The 15,885-nt window shown below is 38.7% G+C and overlaps 1 protein-coding gene and 1 non-coding gene across 3 annotated transcripts in view; one reads left to right on the top strand and one right to left on the bottom strand.

Annotated features, from left to right (window-relative positions):
- The window catches only part of TDRD5 (tudor domain containing 5), an 86,763-nt gene that overhangs the window by 59,277 nt on the left and 11,601 nt on the right, over positions 1–15,885 (bottom strand). The window lies entirely within an intron of this gene.
- LOC138416725 (U6 spliceosomal RNA) lies at positions 13,154–13,260 on the top strand. The gene has a single exon (XR_011247841.1). It is a non-coding gene; the product is annotated as a U6 spliceosomal RNA (small nuclear RNA).

Below are 15,885 nucleotides of genomic sequence, written 5' to 3'. Positions count from 1 at the left end.
AACATTAATACATTTCTGATAAAGATCACAAAACTGGCACAGACACACACATAGAAGTGACACTTTCAACTGCTCAAATATTTGAGCAGTATCTCAATTGACTAAAGTATCTCAATTGACTAAAAACTAGGTAAGTATGGACTCTGACTTGCCATACTGAAAATTTCATCTGAACTCATGGAAAAAAATAGGCAGGGAAAAGCTACTCTACGTTGGCCAGAAAATGTACCTTTCAGAGAACCACATTAACTGTCTAGCATATCCAGTTACTTGTTGAGGTTACTCTTTCAAGACAGTTGAGCCAGGTCACCAAGTAAAATTTTAAAAGTTTCTTTTCTTAAATAAATAAATAAAAAGCTTCTATTCTTATATACAACACCAATCACAGAATCTAATTCATGTAAAAACTATCAATTGTTTCAGTGTAAAAGTCAGTTGCAAACTAACACCCAGCCCTGATTTTCAATTCACTCAAGACTAGAACTTTGTTTATAATTCCAGGTTTACCTACTTTAAATCTCATGTTGAATGTTACAATAAAGTTTTCTAAATGTGGGGTAGGAAAGGGTACTGTGACGTAAAATTTTTAAGACAGGACAGGAAAATTAAACATAAAATCTCTCTGCCCATCTGAGCTATTACTGGCTTCAGTGTGTACTGTATGTCTGCATTATATATTAACTAGATTCCCTTAGAAGACACAGGAATGCCCACTTGCAAAAAAAAAAAAAAAATTCCTTCTGGCTCCAGCAAAGTAATTCCCTAGGAGACAACATTCCTTTCTTAATCCTCTAGGGGGTCACAACAACCCACTACTCACCTGCTGGACTATGTAAACTTCGATGTATAACTCTTGGTCTCAAAAACTGATTTAACTGTGCCTTGACCTCTAACAAGCAGAACAGCCTTTAGAACTTTCTGAAAGACCACCTCGTGGGTTATAATCCTCAGGTTGGTTCCAACAAAATTTCCCATTTCACTCTTAAATCAACTATTGATTCACTTTTTTTCACTGACAGTACTCTTGATTGTAAAGCTAGAGAACAAAGAAATGCCAGATCCCTGTACTTGAACCAAACACTCTTTCAGTCAATAACCTATTAAGTAACATCACTGTTAGTACACACTCAGGCACAGAATTCTGAAGAGCTGGACTGGCTAGAGTATCTGAGGCTTCATTCACTAGAATGATAATGGCTAATCCATACTTGCTGATTCACATTTTCATCTCTCATCTAAACTTACCCTAAAGAGATCAAAATAAAGGAAATTGAATAGAATGTGGTAAAAAGATTATTCACGTCTTACAAAAATAGTTTAAATTATTCTAACCATTTGCTTTTGTGAAATAAAACAGGAAAACACAGGATACAAATGAACAAGTTGTCCTGTTCCTCTTGCAGGTGAAAAAAATGAAGAAACTCCAGTCCTCATTTTACAAAGGAGAAACTGATTTAATAACATTTTTTTCTTATAACAAAAATAATGTATGCTCACTACAAAAAAAAACATTAAAAAATGATCAAAAAATTCTCCAATTAACAAATTTGTTATAAATTTATCTATTATTTTTCTATGAATATAAAAACACATACATATACTTGTAGAGTTCTGAGGCAACACCTGGTGAATTTATAGATCTACAATTTTAAGGAATAGAAAGTTGTACTTTTTATAAATAGAATTATGTGGGATCTGATAACTATGTAGCGTCTGTCCCACCAGGAAATTAAAATATATGATTTAGGAATTAAAGCCTACTCCTTAAAAAAAAAAAAAAGGGTTTAAATAGTTTTGATAGCAAAAAGCTCCAACGAGAACTGAAATGTTGTGATCAGGTTGCATCTATGAAGAATTCTTAGGGCTGCAAAACACAGGATGAAACTCAAAGGAAAATAAATATAGGAAAAGTGTCTCTGTGTCTAACTCCTCTCCTTGGAGCCATACCAGGTGCAAATGTCCTAAACTTGGCATGCCCTAGAGCCCGCGCTCTACGAAAGAAGCCACCTAGATTCCTAGCCGCAACCACAGAAGACCCCGCAGAACCTGTGTGTGAAGTCAAGAGTCCACGTACCGCAGCAAATCTTTTTAATAAAATAAAAGGGAAAGAGTCCAACAGTTAGTTCATTGTGATCTTCTGAATTTCAAAGATAACGACAGGCACTGACAAGCATATAGCAAGTTTACCTGCAAAGGAAGATGAGTAGACTCGTGTGAGGTCTCTCCAGCACAGGAAATGCCAAAAAAAAAGAAGAGAGACCTAAAAAATGGGGAAATCACTAAGAGAGGAATGGAGTGAAAACTATCTTTTGGCAATAGGACTATGAATAACTTTTTTAGGCTGAGTTTTCTGTGTTAAAAAGTCTCTACCTCTAGAACCAAAGTTATGACCCCCACCCTCCTGCCATTAACAACTTGAGTTACAGATGAGTTACAGATGTTAAATAACAGTGTACAACTGAGTGGAGAGCCCTAAACTGTCCCACCTGGCAGCCTGGAGAATTTTCAGTCTGCAGCCCAGAAAGAGGTAATAGAAATAGATGAACTGAGGAGACAAATTCGAGTTTGGGAAGGACGAGGATGTTAATATATGGATAGGTATGGAGAAGAGGGACTGGCACAGACAGTGATAGCTCTAGAGATCTGTAGAGGGACCCCCGAAGTTTCTGGATGACAAGTGATCTATACATAAGGCAGGGGGGAAGGGGATGTACTCTGAAACTGGTGAAACAAACAAGAAGCAACAGGCCACACAACACCCAGAGCTCACATGGAGCTGAGAAAAATTAACTGTTTCCACTAAAGAAGTGGTTATGTATGGATATGAGAGCTGGACTATAAAGAAAGCTGAGCACCGAAGAACTGATGCTTCTGAACTGGTGTTCTTCTCCAACTGGTATTGGAGAAGACTCTTGAGAGTCCCTTGGACTGCAAGAAGATCCAACCAGTCCATCCTAAAGGAAATCAGTCCTGAATATTCATTGGAAGGACTGATGCTGAAGCTGAAACGCCAATATTTTGGCAAAGAACTGACTCACTGGAAAAGACCCTGATGCTATGAAAGACTGAAGGCGGGAGGAGAAGGGGATGACAGAGGATGAGACGGTTGGATGGCATCACTGACTGGACAGACATGAGTTTGAGTAAGCTCCAGGAGTTGGTGAAGGACAGGGAAGTCTGGTGTGCTGCAGTCCATGGGGTCGCAGAGTCAGACATGACTGAGCAATTGAACTGAACTGACTAAGGCAGAATGGAAGGACCTCCTCTTAACACATCCAGGTGACTCCTCAGAAAGGAAATGCCTCAGTGGTGGAGCCAAATTAGCCCTAGACTGAAGGTTTCTTTGAACTAGAAGTCTTAGTCTACTAAGGGTTCCATAGTAAAGTAACAGACATTAGGTGGCTGCAAACAACAGAAATTCATTTCCTCACAATTCTGGAGGCTGGAAGCCCAACATCAGGCTTCCATCTGAAAAATAAAATTGTTCCTGTTGTTTAGCTGCTCAGCTGTGTCCAACTCTTTGCAAGCCCACGGACTGTAGCCTATTCCTCTACAGGCTCCTCTGCCCATGGGATTCTCCAGGCGAAAATACAGGAGTGGATTGTCATTTCCTTCTCCAGGGGATCTTCCCGACCTAGGGATCAATCCTGTCTCCTGCACTGGCAGATAGGTTCTTTACCGCTGAGCCACCAGGGATAAAATATTGCTTGCCATATCAGTAAATAAGGGATGTTGCAGCCATCAGCAATTTGCAGCCACCCAGACATGGATCCTAAGGGAGAAATAAGGAATGCCCACCATTTAGCAGCCATCAGAACAGACCTACACTCAATGGTACAGCATAAGAAATCACCGAACACTGGCCCCAGATAGCTGAGGTGCGTATCAAAGCAATGATTTCAGTGAGCCCAGACTCTTGCACCTTCCCCTATGCAGAAAGATCCTAACTAAATTCCATAACTTGAGCTATCTAGTTTTCTTTTATTAACAGTAGCCTTTTGTTCCAACTACCTGGTATTATTATAAAAACTCCTATATATCCTTCCCATCTCCCACCCTGCACCTTCCTCTTCAGAACAGTTTCCTTGGCATTTATCTGAAAGGCTGTCTCCTAGGCTTGAAATACTAAGAATGTCTGCTGGAAAAAACTCTCAGCTCTTGGGTTGTGCATTTTTTCAGTTGACACAGCACAGCTGGATCCTGGTAAGGATTCTCTTTCTGACTTGCAGATGGCTAACTTCTTGCTGTGTGCTCCCACAGCTTTTCCTTGTTGTATGCACATGGAGAAGGAGAGCAAGCTCTCTGGTTTCTCTTCTTACAAGGGCACTTAATCCTGTCATGAGGGTTCCACCCTCACAACTTCATCTAAACATAATTGCTGCCCAAAGGCTCCATCTCCAAATACTAACACATTGGGGCTTAGGGCTTCAACATATGAATTTTAAGATAACAAAATTCAATGGATAGTAAACCCTCTAACCTAACCATAACCCTCTAGGGCTCAGTGGTATCCGACTCTTTGCAACCCCATGGACTGTAGCACGCCAGGCTCCTCTGTCTGTGGAATTTTCCAGGCAAGAATACTGGAATGGGTTGCCACTTCCTACTCTTGGGAATATTCCTGACCTAGGGATGGGATCAAACCCACGTCTCTTGCATCTCCTGTATTGGCAGGCAGATTCTTTATCAAGTGTGCCACCCAGGAAGCCCCAGCACTTGCCCTACAAGTCTTAAAAAAGCAAAACTCAAAATAATCAATTGAGCCCAAGTAAATTAACTGAGTGAAGCTCAACAATGAAAACTTCATAATGTCTAGCAGCTAATCAAAGTTGCCAGCCATGCACAGAGGTAGGAGAATATGACCATATCAAAAAGGAAAACGGGATTCCCTGGCAGTCCAGCGGTTAGGGCTCCACGCTTCCACTGCAGAGGGCACACATTAATCCTTGGTCAAGGAGCTAGGATCCCAGATGATGCAGTGCATCCAAAAAATGGTTACATATATAAGGAAAGTATGAAAACAATAAAGAGATAAAGGATATAAAAAAGATCTAAGTGGAATATGCAGAAATGAAAAATATCTAAAATGAAAAATAATCTGAATGGGATTAAATGCAACAGAAGATCACTGTTATCAAAATACTTTAAAGCAAAACAAAAATGTGTTAAGGAGCATATAACATACATACAATTAAAATGTATCACAACAGCACAAAAGATGGGAAAAGTGAAATGTAAATCTATTGTTCTAAAGTTCTTAATCTACATGAAATAGTGTAATATTACACGAGGACCAACTGTGATAAATTAAAATATATGTTGAAAGCCCTAAAGCATCCACATCCACTAAAAATGTTTTTTAACGAGTTACAACTAATAAATAACCGCAATAAAATAGAATCATAAAAAATAGCTAACTGGGGACAAGATAAGAATGTCCTCTCTCACTGTTGCCTCTCAACGCTGTTTTTGGAGGGAATGGAAAGCACAGCTGACACTTGAACAACATGAATTTGAACTGCATGGATTCACTTACAGATCTGTTTCAACAATATATAAAGTTATCGAGATTTATGAAAATTTGAATAAACTTGTAGGTGAACTGTGTAGCACAGAAATATTCAAAAAAATTTTAAAACTTATGTCATGAACGTATAAACTACATGCAGATACTGGTCTATCCGTACACAGGCATTAAGATGAGTGACATTTAAGATAAAACTAACAATGTGTCCATTTTCTTACTGTTTTATAACTGTACTTTCAAAGAATTAAATTAGTGTGCAATATACCTTTCCTAATTGGAGAAACTGCTCATCAGCCTATAGCTACAGATAAGTGGTTTTTTTAAAAATGTAACAATGTTCCCAAAACTGTATTATGCATCTAACTATAATGCTGTATGTCATAAAAATTTTATGACAAGTCATAGTGTTGTGTATAGGCTAGGCAACCATGAAGCAATCATATCAATTACTTTAGGCTATCATAAAACAATCATATTGCTGCTTCTACAATATCAATGTATGAATCACTATACCTATAATTAACATTAATTTGTTTCACATTATCTTTTTTGACATCTAGTGTTAATAATATATATAATACATACAGTGTTTTGTATCATGTAAGACATTATTAATGTAAGTACTGACAGATGATTCATCCTATAAACAATGTAAACTTATGATATTGATAAGTAAATATATTTTTCTTATGCTTTTCTTTAAAACTTTTTTCTCTAGCTTCCTGTATCATAAGTATGTGCTTAGTCACTCAGTTGTATCCGACTCTTTGAGACCCCCTGGACTGCATCCTGCCAGGTTCCTCTGTCCAGGGGATTGTTTAGGAAAGAATACTGGAGTGGGTGGCCATGCCCTCTTCCAGGGATCTTCCCAACTCAGGGACTGAAGCCAGGTCTCCTGCATTGCAGGCAGATTCTTTACTGCTGGAGCCACCAGGGAAGTCCTGTATCATAAGTATACAGTATATAATAACATTTAATATACAAAACATGTTAATCAACTGTTTATGTTATCAGACTTCTGGTCAAAGGTAGGCTATTAGTAGTTGTTTGGGGAGGAATCAAAAGATATATGCAGATTTTTGACTGTGCAAGGGGTGGATGCCCCCAACCCTCACAGTATTCAACAAGGGCAACTGTACAATAATTCAGAAGGAAGAAATATAACTATCTCTGCTTGAAGATGACATATTTGTCTATACAGAAATTCTAAAGAATCAATAAAAAAAAACTAGAATGAATATGCAATGATAGCAATGTTGCAGAATACAACATTAATAAGACAAAAGCTAATCACTTTCTTATATACCAGCAAGGAAGAAGTGGAACTCAAAAGTAAAAACACATGACCATTGAAGTCAGTGCACCCAAAATGAAATACTTTGGTATCAGTTCAGTTCAGTTCAGTTCAGTCGCTCAGTCGTGTCCGACTCTTTGCTACCCCATGAATCGCAGCACGCCAGGCCTCCCTGTCCATCACCAACTCCCAGAGTTCACTCAGACTCGTGTCCATCGAGTCCGTGATCCCATCCAGCCATCTCGTCCTCAGTCGTCCCCTTCTTCTCCTGCCCCCAATCCCTCCCAGCATCAGAGTCTTTTCCAATGAGTCAACTCTTCACATGAGGTGGCCAAAGTACTGGAGTTTCATCTTTAGCATCATTCCCTCGAAAGAAATCCCAGGAATTGTATGAAGAATAATACAAAACTCTGATGAAAGATATCAAAGAGCTATTAATACTACTAAATAAATGGAGAAGTATTCCATGTTCATGGATAGGAAGACTTAATGTCATCAAGAGGTCAGTTCTTCCCAATTTGATCTACAGATTCAATCCAACCCCAATCAAAATCCCAGCAAGCTTTTTGGGAGATATCAACAAACTGATTCTAGAATATATATAGAGAGACAAAAGACCCAGGATAAGTAACTCAATATTGAAGGAGAAGAACAAATTTGGAGGACTGGACTTTCCTGGTGGTACAGTGGCTAAGACACCACACTCCCAATGCAGGGGGCCCAGGTTCAGTGCCTGGCTGGGGAACAACGAGACCCCAACTGCCACAACTAAGAGTTTTCTTGCCACCACTAAAGAGTTTGTATCTAAAGAATCTGCGTGCCAAAACTTAAAAGTTAAAAACTTAAAAAAGAAAAAGATCCCACCCGTCACAAACAGAAGACCCCGCATGCCACAAGAAGGATGGAAGATCCTGAGTGCTGCAGCTAAGACCCAGCCAAATAAAAATAAACATTTTTTAAAAATTGGAGGACTGACATTATCTGATTTCAAGACTTATTATAAAGGTACAGTAATCAAGATACCTTGGTAATGGCAAAAGAACAGACAAACAGACCAACGGAATAGAACAAAGAATGCTGAAACAGATCCACAAAAATACAACCAACTCATCTTCGACAAAGAGAAAAAGCAATACAACAGAGTGAAGAGAATCTTCAACAATGGTGCTGGAACAACTGGACAGCCACATGCAAAAAAACTGACTCCAGACAAAGACCTTACACCCTACACAAAAATTACCCCAACATGGATCACAGACCTAAGTGTAAAATACAGACTATTAAAATTCCTAGACAATAACATTAGAGAACATCAAGATGACCCTGGGTATGATAATGACTTTTTAAGATACAACACCAAAGATATGATCTATTAAAAAAAATAACTGACAAGCTGGACTTCATTAAAATAAAAAGCTTCTGCTCTAAGACAGAATATAAAGACAGTGAAAAGAAAAGTCAGAAACTGCAAAAAAAAAAAAAAAGAAATTACAAAATATATATCTGATAAAGACTTGTCAAACAAAACATACGAAGAACCATTAAAACTCAACAATAAGAAAACAAACAACTTAATTAAAAACAGGGCAAAATATCTGAACAGACATTTCACTATAGAAGATATACAGATAGCAAAGTAAGCATATTAAAAGACGTTCAACACAATGTCATTAGAGAAGTGTAAATTAAAACAACAATGAGGTATCACCATACAGCTAGTGTATATCAGTTGCTCAGTCGTGTCCAACTCTTTGCAATCCCATGGACTGCAGGCCAGGCTCCTCTGTCCATGGGATTCTCCAGGCAAGAATACTGGAGTGGACTTGCCATTTCCTTCTCCAATACAGCTAGTAGAATGATCAAAATCCAAAACACTGACAACACCAAATGCTGATGGGGATGTGGAGCAACAGGAACTCTCACGTTGGTGGGAATGCAAGATGATATAGCCACTTTGGAAGTCAGTTTGGCAGTTCCTTGTAAAACTAAACTCTCATCATATAATCAAGCCATCATGCTCCTTGGTATTTACTCAAAGGAGCTGAAAATTTATGTCTACACACAAAACTGCACACAGACTGTTTCCAGCAGCTTTATTCATAACCAAAACCTGAAAGCAAACACGATGTCCTTCGGGAGGTAAATGGATAAACCGCAATATATGCACACAATGGACTATTACTCAGCACTAAAGTGAAATCAGCTAAGAGGCCATGAAAACACATGGAGAAACTTTAAATGCATATTATTAAATGAAAGGAGGCAATATAAAAAGGCAACATACTGTATGATTTCAACTATAGTGCATTCTGGAAAAGGCAGAACTACAGAAACAGTAAAAAGATCAGTGGTTGCTATGGGCTAGAAAGGAGGAAGAGAAGAGCTCATAGAGCACAGAGAATGTGAGGAGCAGTGAAACTATACAGTGTGATATTACAATGTGAATATATGTCATTACACATTTGTCAAAATCCACAGAATTTACAGTATCAGGAGTGAACCCTAATGTAAACTACAGACTTTGAGTGATTATGATGTGTCAGTAAAGGTTCAACTGTAACAAAGGTATCACTCTGCTGCAGGAAGCTCATGGTATAGTGAGAGACCCCGCCTGAACGTAGGAGCAGGGGAAATATGGGGACTCCATGTATTTTCTGTTCAAGTTTGCCGTGAACTTAAAACTGCTCTAAAATTTTTATTTTTAAAAATTAATCCAGAAGAAAAAATAGGGAAAAACCTGCAAAAATCAGATTTAAAACACAAAAATCAGATTTAAATCACTAAATATACATGGTATAAACATGCCCATTAAATGACAGAAACTGACAGAGTAAATAATAAAGCAAGACAACCAAATACTGTCTTAAGGAAACACATTTGAAATATAAAAGAAGTATGTTAAAAATAAAAATATACAGTGTTAACATCTAAAGAATGCTAGCATCACTATGGCAATATAAAACAAAGTAAACTTCAAAACAAGGAATATCATGAGCAACAAAAAGGGGTATTTCACAATGATAAACAGGGCAATTCATCAGGACATACATAAATCCTAAATATTGGACTGACTAAAATAGTTCATTCAAGTTGTTCCATAAGATGTTATGGAACAAACTTTTTGGCCAACTCAATATATATGCACCTAACAGAGATTTATATCTAAGGCTAAAATGTAAAATAAACGAATCCACAACTATATTTAAATATTTCAACACTGATCCTGCAGCAATTAAAGGAAAAACTAGGAAAACATCAGCGAAAATAAAGAATTCCTGAATGGTACTATAACCAACTTTACTGACATTTATAGAACACTCTACCCAAATATATTAGGTTGGTGCAAAATTAATTGCAGTTTTCCATTGTTGAACTTCGCTATTTGATATTGGAATACATTCTTAAATAAATGTGGTTATGTTATACATCATTTTAATATATACATCACTTTATGGTTTTTTGGTAATTACTTATTATTTGCTGCGTATCCTACAATTCAAGTCAATTCTGACATTGGAGACAGCATTCAGATTCCATGGCCCAGTTCCACAAGGCTGAGTTCTGCAAGATTGAACACCCATGGCATCCTTTGACGTTAGATGACAACTCCAAGTCCAGGCTGCCACCTGAGCAGTGGCTATAAAGCAGGTTTCCATAACCCTCTCCTTGGGTTCAATTTAATTTGCTATAATGGGTCACAGAACTCAGAGAAACATTTTCAATTACTAGATTACTGGTTTATTATAAAAAGATATTGGCGAAAGAAATGACAACCCATTCCAGTATTCCTGCCTGGAGAATCCCATGGACAGAGGAGCCAAGTGGGCTACAGTTCATGGAGGTCACAGGGAAGTTGGACACGAGTTAGCAACTAAACAATGACAATAATAAAAGGGTAGAACTCCACACCACACACAAAAGTAACTCAAGGTGAACTAAAAATCTGAACCTAAGATCAGAAACCATAAAAATCCTGGAAGAAAACTTAGATGATGAGCTCCTTGTCCTCAGTCTTAGAAATGACTTTTTGGATTTGACACCGAAAGGAAAGGCAGCAAAGGCAAAAACAAACAAGGAAGACTACATCAAACTAAAAACCTATGGCACAAAAAAGAAGACTATCCAAAAATGAATGAGAGAAAATATTTGCAAATCTTACATTTGATAAGGTATGAATGCTCAAAATATATAAAAGAACTTCCACAACTCACCATCAAAGAAAAAAATAACCCTAAAAACTTCAACTAAAAAAAAAGCAGAAGATCTGAATAGACATTCCCCCTGCCCCCGCCAAATGTACAGAGAGCCAACAGGTAAGTGAAAAGGGGCTGCCTGATATAAACAATCATCTTCCCTGGTGGCTCAGATGGTAAAGAATCTGCCTGCAATGCAGGAGACCTGGGTTTGATCCCTGGGTTGGGAAGAGCCCTTGGAGAAGGGAATGGTTACCCACTCCAGTATTCTCAACTGGAGAATTCCACGGACAGAGGAGCCTAGCAGGCTACAGTCCACGGGGTCACAGAGTTGGACAAGACTGAGGGACTAACACAGGGAATGCAAACCAAACCACAATGAAATACCACCTAACACCTGGTAGAATGACTATTATCAAAAAGACTAGAAATAACAAGTACTGATGAAGATGTAGAGAAAAAGTAATTCTTGTGCACTGTTGGTGGGAATGTAAATTGGTGCCTATACCATACAAAATGGTATAAAGAGGCACCATATCATCCAGCAACCTCTGGGTATTTATCTGAAGGAAACAAAAATACCAACTCAAAAAGGTATCTGCATACCCATACTATCTGTAGCATTTACACTATTTAAGGGTTCATTGACAGACATAAAGAAGTTGTGGAATATGTGTATTAGCCATAAAGCAAGGCGGAAATCCCACAATTTGTAATAACAATGAATGAACCTTGAGGGCATCATGCTAAGTAAAACAAGTCAGTCAAATACTGCATGATCTTACATGTGAAATCGGTTCAACAAAAACAATAAAGAAAACTAAACTCACAGAAACAGAGAATAGATGGGTGGTTGCCAGAGGCAGCATGCAGGGGGTGGGCAAAAGAGGTAAAGGTGCTCAAAAAGTACAAACTTCCAGTTATAAACTAATTAGTCTTGGGGATGTAATGGACAGCATGGTATTTCTTTCATATATAAATATATATACACACACATAGGTATTAACTGTATACTAATAATACTGTATTCTAAAATTAAAAGTTGCTGAGAGTAAATCTTAAAAAGTCCTCACCACAAGAAAAAAAATTTTAACTCTGTGTGGTGATAGATGTTTAGTACACTTATTGTGATCATTTCACAATACATACATATATCTAATCCTGTTTTAATCCTATTGTATGAAGCTAATATAATCTTATATGTCAATTATATGTTTTGTTAATGAATGAAAAATAAATAAAAAGATATAACTCAATAAAAGTCAAATGGAAGAGATACAGAGGTCAAGGTATGTGGGAAGGACTGCAGAATTTTCACGCCTTTTCCTAGCATGCCACTCACCCCGAATCTCTATATGTTCACCACACCAGAAGCTTTACAAACCCTCTGGGGTTTTCATGGAGTCATCGTTACATCAGCATGACTGATTAACCATTGGCTATGAATGAAATTAATTTCCAACTCTTCTACCCTCCTAGGAGGTTTAGAGCTGCACTGAAGCTTTCTAACCTTCCAAAACTAACACCCAAAAAAGATGTCCTTTTCATTGTAGGGGACTGGAATGCAAAAGTAGGAAGTCAAGAAACACCTGGAGTAACAGGCACATTTGGCCTTGGAATATGGAATGAAACAGGACAAAGACTAATAGAGTTTTGCCAAGATAATGCACTGGTCATAGCAAACACCCTCTTCCAACAACACAAGAGAAGACTCTACACATGGACATCACCAGATGGTTAACACCGAAATCAGACTGATTATATTCTCTGCAGCCAAAGATGGAGAAGCTCTATACAGTCAACAAAAACAAGACCGGGAGCTGACTGTGGCTCAGATCATGAGCTCCATATTGCCAAATTCAGACTGAAATTGAAGAAAGTAGGGAAAACCGCTTGACCATTCAGGTATGACCTAAATCAAATCCCTTATGATTATACAGTGGAAGTGAGAAACAGATTTAAGGGCCTAGATCTGATAGATAGAGTGCCTGATGAACTATGGAATGAGGTTCGTGACACTGTACAGGAGACAGGGATCAAGACCATCCCCATGGAAAAGAAATGCAAAAAAGCAAAATGGCTGTCTGGGTAGGCCTTACAACTAGCTATGAAAAGAAGAGAGGCAAAAAGCAAAGGAGAGTGCTCGCTTCGGCAGCACATATACTAAAATTGGAACGATACAGAGAAGATTAGCATGGCCCCTGCGCAAGGATGACACGCAAATTTGTGAAGCGTTCCATATTTAAAAAAAAAAAAAAAGGCAAAGGAGAAAAGGAAAGATATAAGCATCTGAATGCAGAGTTCCAAAGAATAGCAAGAAGAGATAAGAAAGCCTTCTTCACTGATCAATGCAAAGAAATAGAGGAAAACAACAGAATGGGAAAGGCTAGAGATCTCTTCAAGAAAATTAGAGATACCAAGGGAACATTTCATGCAAAGATGGGCTCGATAAAGGACAGAAATGGTATGGACCTAACAGAAGCAGAAGATATTAAGAAGAGGTGGCAAGAATACACAGAAGAACTGTACAAAAAAGATCTTCACGATCCAGATAATCATGATGATGTGATCACTAATCTAGAGCCAGACATCTTGGAATGTGAAGTTAGGTGGGCCTTAGAAAGCATCACTACGAACAAAGCTAGTGGAGGTGATGGAATTCCAGCTGAGCTGTTTCAAATCCTGAAAGATGATGCTGTGAAAGTGCTGCACTCAATATGCCAGCAAATTTGGAAAACTCAGCAGTGGCCACAGGACTGGAAAAGGTCAGTTTTCATTCCAATTCCAAAGAGGCAATGCCAAAGAATGCTCAAACTACCGCACAATTGTACTCATCTCACACGCTAGTAAAGTAATGCTCAAAATTCTCCAAGCCAGGCTTCAGCAATACGCGAACCGTGAACTTCCTGATGTTCAAGCTGGTTTTAGAAAAGGCAGAGGAACCAGAGATCAAATTGCCAACATCTGCTGGATCATGGAAAAAGCAAGAGAGTTCCAGAAAAACACCTATTTCTGCTTTATTGACTATGCCACAGCCTTTGACTGTGTGGATCACAATAAATTGTGGAAAATTCTGAAAGAGATGGGAATACCAGACCACCTAACCTGCCTCTTGAGAAATCTGTATGCAGGTCAGGAAGCAACAGTTAGACTCAGACATGGAACAACAACTGGTTCCAAATAGGAAAAGGAGTACATCAACGCCGTATGTTGTCACCCTGCTTATTTAACTTATATGCAGAGTCCATCATGAGAAACGCTGGACTGGAAGAAACACAAGCTGGAATCAAGATTGCCGGGAGAAATCTCAATAACCTCAGATATGCAGATGACACCACCCTTATGGCAGAAAGTGAAGAGGAGCTAAAAAGCCTCTTAATGAAAGTGAAAGAGGAGAGTGAAAAAGTTGGCTTAAAGCTCAACATTCAGAAAATGAAGATCATGGCATCCGGTCCCATCACTTCATGGGAAATAGATAGGGAAACAGTAGAAACAGTGTCAGACTTTATTTTGGGGGGCTCCAAAATCAGTGCAGATGTTGATTGCAGCCATGAAATTAAAAGACACTTACTCCTTGGAAGAAAAGTTATGACCAACCTAGAGAGTATATTCAAAAGCAGAGACATTACTTTGCCGACTAAGGTCCATCTAGTCAAGGCTATGGTGTTTCCTGTGGTCATGTATGGATGTGAGAGTTGGACTGCGAAGAAGGCTGAGCGCTGAAGAATTGATGCTTTTGAACTGTGGTGTTGGAGAAGACTCTTGAGAGTCCCTTGGACTGCAAGGAGATCCAACCAGTCCATTCTGAAGGAGATCAACCCTGGGATTTCTTTGGAAGGAATGATGCTAAAGCTGAAGCTCCATTACTTTGGACACCTCATGCGAAGAGTTGACTCATTGGAAAGACTCTGATGCTAGGAGAGATTGAGGGCAGGAGGAGAAGGGGACGACCGAGGATGAGATGGCTGGATGGCATCATGGACTCGATGGACGTGAGTCTGAGTGAACTCTGGGAGATGGTGATGGACAGGGAGGCCTGGCGTGCTGCAATTCATAAGGTCGCAAAGAGTCGGACATGACTGAGCGACTGAACTGAACTTAACTGAACTACACAGTTGACTCCATTAGCAACCTAATGGAGTTAGGTTGAACCTAAGTAAGAATTAGCAATTCTTAGGTGCTTTCCAAAGTCACCTCATTAAAATAACAAAAGCCACCTTTATTGCTCTCTTTACTTAGGAATTTCCAAAGGTTTTAGGAGATCTGTGTGAGAAAAGGATGAAGACCAAATATATATTTCTTATAAAATCAGTGTCTTCCAACTCAATACAAAGAAATTTGATTTTTAAGAATGAGCAAAAGATAGGAAGAGACACTTCCAAGAAGAGATACAAATGGTGTGTGCACGCATGCTCAGTTACTTTAATCGTGTCCAACTCTTTGCAACCCCATTGACTGCAGTTGGTGAGGCTCCTCTATCCATGGGATTTTCCCAGCAAAATGACTCAAGTGGGTTGCCTTGCCCTCCTCCACGGGATCTTCCCAACCCTGGGATCAAATCCATGTCTTCTGCATCTTCTGCACTTCTTTACCCCTCAGCCACTGGGCAAATATACCCAATATTATTCATCCCTAGAGAAACTTCAGTTAAAGCCATAATGAGATACTACCATGCATCCACTTAAATGGCTACTGTTTTTTAACCTGATAATACCAAATGTTAACAGAGATGCAAGTGGAACTCTTATACATAGCTCACAAAGTAAAATTGTACAGCCACTTTGGAAAGAGTTTGGTAATTTCTTAAAAGTTAAACTTACTCTTTGACCCAAAAATCTAACTTTTAGGTATTGACCCAAGAGAAATTAAGC

Source organism: Ovis canadensis, chromosome 12 (genome assembly GCF_042477335.2).
Source record: "Ovis canadensis isolate MfBH-ARS-UI-01 breed Bighorn chromosome 12, ARS-UI_OviCan_v2, whole genome shotgun sequence".
NCBI classification, from domain to species: Eukaryota; Metazoa; Chordata; class Mammalia; order Artiodactyla; family Bovidae; genus Ovis; species Ovis canadensis.
This window is presented reverse-complemented; position numbering and strand designations above follow the sequence as displayed.